The following is a 6,597-nucleotide window of genomic DNA, read 5'->3' as shown; positions in this document are numbered from 1 at the left end:
TAACCCTAACCCTAATCCCAACCTCACAGTCTCTAAACAAAAAGGGGATACATTTAGGATACAGCAGCATGTCTTTAGTACCTTTTAATTAAGCAGCCTAACTGTACCCTACACCAATAAACCACTGACCGCTATTCACAGAAGAGAATGGCATTGATTATCTGCTTACAGTGGCACCCGTCAAGCGATGGAATCTATATATTAGGCAACAAGTGAACCGTCAGTTCTTAAAGTTGGTGTGTTGAAAGCAGGAAAAATCTGGATTTGTGGCGAGGCTCAAATTGACAGCTAGACAACTGGCTCAGAGCATCTCCAAAACATCAGGCAGGTCCTGAGTGGGTTTCCTGGTATGCAGTGGTCAGTACCTACCGAAAGTGCTCCAAGGAAGGGCAACCAGTGAGCTGGCAACAGGGTCAGGGGTGCCCATGGCTAGTTGATGTTATCCATGGAGGCCCCACCTCACAACTTACAGGACTTAAAGGATCTGCTGCTTACACCTTGGTGCCAGATACCACAGGACACCTTCAGAGGTCTTGTGGAGTCCATGCCTTGACCCACACAGTATAATGCAGGTACTTTCAATGTTCCCACTTTTTGGTGTATTTCTTTGCAGGTCTTATTATTTAAAGTTGCTGGGGGAGGGGGCAGAGATGTCCACTATTGGTACAATTCACTACTGTATGGAGCCCTTTTAGCTTAGCATACCTTACATTCAATGTACCTTAGAGATTAAGTTTTGCCTGTACCTAACCTTACCTTATATAGAAACCTAAACCTTATCTTAACACTTAGACCACCCTTAACACTGTTCACAATGTGGATCATTTGTGCAACAGACCACTTTAGATAATATGATTAACCCATTTATTCCCTAAATGTATCCAGCTGTCTGAATATTACCCCACGCTGGAAAGAAAACAAACTGTTTACATTTTCAGAAATAGTTTTGGGAAAAGTTCTCTGTTGGTCATAATGCAATTAAAACCCCACATTTGTAAATACTAAACAAAATGGAATTGTTTAATTGTGAATAATGAAGGAAATATGTGTAGCCTCAGATTATCTCATTGTGGTGGTTTATCATGTCCATCATGTCAGATAAAGTCAAGCGCTGCAATGGAGAACAACTCATAGTCAGGAAAGTCAGCAGTAAATGAGAGCTGTGTTGTCTTACCAATGTTTACGGTCTTTTCCAGTGAGCATGATATAAATATGATCACCTAATAATCTTATTGGCATATCAAAAATTGACCAAATGTGACTATTACATTTACTATATGGGCAAAATTATTGGGACACCTGCTCATTTAATGTTTTTTTTTTCTGTAATCAAAGATATTAAAAAAGTTTTATCCCCCGTTTTTGTTTGTTGGAGTCTCTACTGTCCAAGGAAAACTTTCTGCTAGATTTTGGAGCATTGCCGTGAGGAATTGATTGAATTCAGTGACAAATGTGTTAGTGAGGTCAGGATGCTGAATGATCACCACATCACCTCATCCCCAACTTGTCCCAGAAGTACTGGATGGAGTACCATCATTCCAGAGAGCACAGTTCCACTGCTCCACTGCTCAATGCTAGGCCACACCAATAGGTTAGTTTTTCTTTGCTTGAGAGAGTGCTATTCTACTGGCAATACTTCTCCACATGCATTTGCACATCTGTGTTGGTAAAGGGTGCAACATAAAGTAGCTGAATGCAGTCATGAGCTCAGATTCAAACGTCACCTTTCTCAGGTGTACTTAAAGTAAAAGGGTCTGAGCACATGACTTTACACCACCACAAACAAATGTTCACATGCCAATAAAGCAACCTGTTATAATGCATTGTTCACTTTTCAGCTCATGTTTAAGGCCATGGTAAGCTCCAGTAAGCTTCAGTAGGGTACTGCATATGTACTACGTCGTCCAACAACAGGGTATAAAGGAACAGTCCCGTTTAGAAGAACATGCTGGAAGACTACTGCTGCTGACTAGTGTCCTTCAATAACAAACCCTGATGCTATTAGGATCAGTGAGTATCACATGATAGTTTGCACTGATGCAACACAGCAATGTATGATTTGCTTTATTTGCCCCAAAGAAGGACAAATTGTGAACCTGCAACAGTCATTTGTGCCCAAGGCTCAATAATGCGAACCATGAAGGCCCCACCTCAATTTACAGGACTCAAAGGATCTGCTGTTAACATGTAACGTGTGTCAGATACCACAGAACACCTTCAAAGGTCTTGTGGAGTCCATTCCTGGTCAGATCATAGCTGTTCTGGTGGCATGAGAGTGCACATGTTTAAGGCTGCGGTTAACGTCAGTAGAGAAGCACATTTGACTAAGGATGCCACAACAACTGCAAAAAGAATTCGTCCCATTTTTGAAAACCACATGCTGGGAGACTACCCTGCAGGGGTGAAAAAAAACAGCCTGGCCAGCTCGAGCTGGTCAAAGTGGTTAATCTAGTTGACCAGCTTAGCTCTTGACCAACATTGAGTAATTATTTTTTTTTTTTTTAATGAGTTTGATGGTTTAGCTGGTCTACCAGCATGAACAACTTGAGTAAGCTAGACAACCAGTATGACCACACTAGTCCACCAGTTTGACAATTATCTTGGTTAAGTTGGTCATGCTTATAGGCCAGCTAGTCCATCAATCTCCATGAACCCTTACCCTATGCTGGTCAAGAGCTGATTAACCAGCACAGGGTATGTTTCCAAGTTTTTTTTTCACCACCTTGACCATCAAAGACCAATGTGGATCATCTGAAAGTGGCTACAGGCAGCTACAGAGCTGGATTTTTAGTGGGGTATTGATTAGTGTCATTCATTAACTGACCTTAATGCTGTTGCTGACCAGTGAGTATCTGATGATAGTTAGCATTGAGGCAAGAAGGCATGATTTGCTTTATTCATGCTGTATGAACATGTTACCAAGACAGACAACCAGATCCATCCGGATGTCACATCACAGTGACCAGTTTCTAACCGCTTCAATGTACAGAGAATGCAGCCAGATTTTCCACTGGAATTCCACTTCTTGCTCCGGGGAGAAGTCTGCTCCACATCAGCTCGGAGCAGACAACTCCCTGAACAGACAGTAGAGGTCATCTTTTTTTCCGGAGTGTCGTTCATCTTGTGTTCTCACTGGTAATTGAATTCAAGAGTACATTTAATTCATATACAGAAAAACAGCTCTGAATGTTCCCAGATGCTTTTGTATGTGAAAACACAAGTTTCTTCTGCTTTGATTTGATTATTCCACTGCTAACATGCAACTGAGGTATTTAACTGCAGTACAAACGCAAAAGAAATCAGCTTCAGACTTCACAACCTGAGGGCCCATTTGTTGCCTGATGGCATGTGCAATGCTCCGAGTGGACTCAGGGGGGCAGTTGCCATGCATCAGAGACAGGCAGGCTCTGCCTGCTGCTCACACAGCCCTCACTTATCTACTAATAATGATGGGGCTTTCCTGTCAAGGGCAAACGCTCCACACCCCAGACTCACACCGACACGTTCGCACAGCAATTTAAGTCATTGACTGTAAATCTTCGACTCATTCATCTTGTGAGTTGGAGTCAACAGTGAGTCCCCATTACTCACTGTACAAATTAGATTTGCTTGGAGCCGGGCCTGCGCACGCTGATGGTTTAATGAGTTCAGTAAAATTCTCAGGAATGTTTTCCACCGCCACACATTTGGAATGTCTCTATTTTTATCAGTTACAAAGTAACCATTAAGCTGAAATTCTGGGAGTTTGGTGGACCCAGCAGGTGATTTAGACAACGTTCTAATTTTGGATATATGCATGTTTGCATATAAAGAGTTTAGTTGTGTGTGGTGTGTCTCTTTAGTAGGGTAAGGTGCTGGGAGTAAACGTTACACACTACATATATTTCAGTGCTGTACTATGTGTCCAAATGTTTGTGGACACACCTTCTAATGAATGCATTCAGCTACTTTAAATTGCTTCCATTGCTGAAACAGATGTGCAAATGCCCACACACACACACCCACATGCATACACATACACACAGCTCGCCTATAAAGAAGTATTGTTAATAGAATAGGACTCTCTGGAGCAGATGAGCAAACATGACCCTATTGGCACAGTACCTAATGCCAGGTGTGGGCTAGAGGGGTGTTAGCCCCCCCAGCATTGAGCTATGGAGCGGTGGAACTGTGTCTAGAATGATTGTTGATGCTCCATCCAAGACTTTTTGGGGGTGAGTTAGGGAGGGGCTGGTGATTATCCAAAAACATCCTGACCTCACTAATGCTCTTGTCGCTGAATGCAATCAAATCCTCACAGCAATGCTTCAGAATCTAGTAGAAAGCCTTCCCTGGACAGTAGAGACAGTTACTCCAATAACAGTAGAGTAATCTCTCAGTTGTCCCAATACTTTTGTCCATAAACTGTAGCGTATTTTTACTGACACAGTCATGTCAGAATAGTATGATCAGCCCATTAGATCAGCTCCTCTCACCCTACAGGAGCTTCTACACTGTAGTCCATCTGTTTCTCTGCATGCTTTTATGAGACTCCTTTCACCCTGTTCTTCAGTGGTCAGGACCCCACAGGATTGCCCACCACAAAGCAGCTATTATTTGGGTGGTGGGTCATTCTCAGCACTGCAGTGACACTGACTGACATGGTGGTGGTGTGTCAGTGTGTGTTGTGCTGTCACTGTCCACTCTATGTGACACTCCTACCTAGTTGGTCCACCGTGTAGATGTAAAGTCAGAGTCAGAAGATCTCTGATCTGTTGCTGCACAGTTTTGTGTGTTGGTCATCCTCTAGTCCTTCATCAGTGGTCACAGGACGCTGTTCACAGGACGCTGTTGGCTGGATATTTCTAGTTGGTGGACTGTTCTCAGTCTAGCAGTAACACTAAGGTGTTTAAAGGCTTCAGCAGCAGCACTGCTGGGTCTGAGTTACCTGTACCAGAGCAACACACGCTAACACACCACCACCATGTCAGCCAGTGTCGCTGCAGGGCTGAGAATGACCCACCACCTAACTAAGAGGCTAACAAAGTGATGAAATCATAGAACTGAACAGTGCTCCTGTGTGGAATATTCGTACACTAGTACAGTGTATATTTACAGTGTATGTATGTCTATGTGCGTGACCTGCATGTGTAGACTGGTCCACTGCTGTTAAGCCGTACAGGATCAGACTGAGGCATCTTGAAGCACTTGGCACACAGTGGCTCTGGTCCTCCTTCTTTGGCAGAGCTCTGGCTATTTGCATAATGGTCCCTCTCTCAGTTTCCCCTTAGGAATGTGCAGTGGGCACAGAGCAGACCTCTGACCAGCAAACCACAAAATCCGCTGCTGGCTCTCTCTACAGAGGTACCCGGGTTATTTGTTGATCCCTGTAAGTTCTCATTTCATGTGAGTCCAGCAAATTCAGTTTCACCCTCGATTGCTGGTGCCGTTTGTCTAATCTCTTGCATGGCTCCGTGATTGATCCTTTGATTTGACATCGAAGCTGTTTTGGTGGGGCAGAGAATGCACGGCAGGGCCAACACTCAGAACACGCAACATTTCGATTCTTTTGTGCGTCCCACAGCCGCGCTGTCCAACCGAGGAACACGGAGGTCAAAAAGTCAGAAGAAAACGTTGGCTCAGCTTTGCAGATATTAAAATCTACAAAGTAATACTTGAAGTAATCCTTAAATTGGTTCATTTTGTGACACGGTGGTATTTACACAACTGGTACAACTTGACGTTTGGCAGCAGTCATGACGTAAATCGTTTCCACTTGAGTCAGTCCATCAGAGTTTCTTATGCTATGAAGGGAATGCCTGTGCTTTTACCCATAGACTCTTGTGCCCTTGTAAAAACAAGCCTGATGCATAGATTGAGACAACAGCCTCAAGGATTCCCAAAAGCAATCCCAAACTATTCCCCAGGACACGCGACTACCACCACACAATTGTCTTAGGTTGTGTGAGGTAACTCTGATTGTATCTCTGGTGGAGTATATGTTCTTCTGGAGATGGCTGATTGGATTTACTACGTTTTTTCTAGTAATGGCCTGAGTCACTGATTGGATTGTGTGTGTTCCTCTAGTAATGACTTGGGCAGCAGAAGTGTGGAAGTGTTTGTAGAACATGGCTGACCTGCTGGACACCCTCAGGCTCTGGCTCTAACCCGGTTCCGGATTTGCTGATTGGAGGTGTTGACTAATTGGAAGACTGATGGGCAAATGAGCCTCTTCGGATCTGATAATCATCTGTGTGGGTCGAGAGGAATCCATGCAACCTGTAGGGCAATAAATTCTCCAGGTTTGGCAGAACCTGGTCCCGCAAATGTTCTTCTTGTGCCAGTGACTTCACATGCCGTGCGACCGTCCTGTTAGGCCAAACTCCAGAGCCTGGCCAACATACGCAGACGATCGGTTTTGTAAGAGTAAATCCCCTTCCAGCATGTAAAAGCTGGCCTGACGACCTGCCTCTGACAAGCTGATGGATGAACCAAAAGGCTCAGAGGATTCTTAGTGGCTGTTATGTCCCCTAGGGCCTTTCCTCTTCCTCATACGATAGAGCCCACCATATGACTTTTTTTTGGTTCTATGACACTGTGGCCGTGTCGCTGACGAGG

The sequence above is a fragment of the Salminus brasiliensis genome, chromosome 10 (genome assembly GCF_030463535.1).
Source record: "Salminus brasiliensis chromosome 10, fSalBra1.hap2, whole genome shotgun sequence".
Lineage (NCBI taxonomy): Eukaryota > Metazoa > Chordata > Actinopteri > Characiformes > Bryconidae > Salminus > Salminus brasiliensis.
This window is presented reverse-complemented; position numbering follows the sequence as displayed.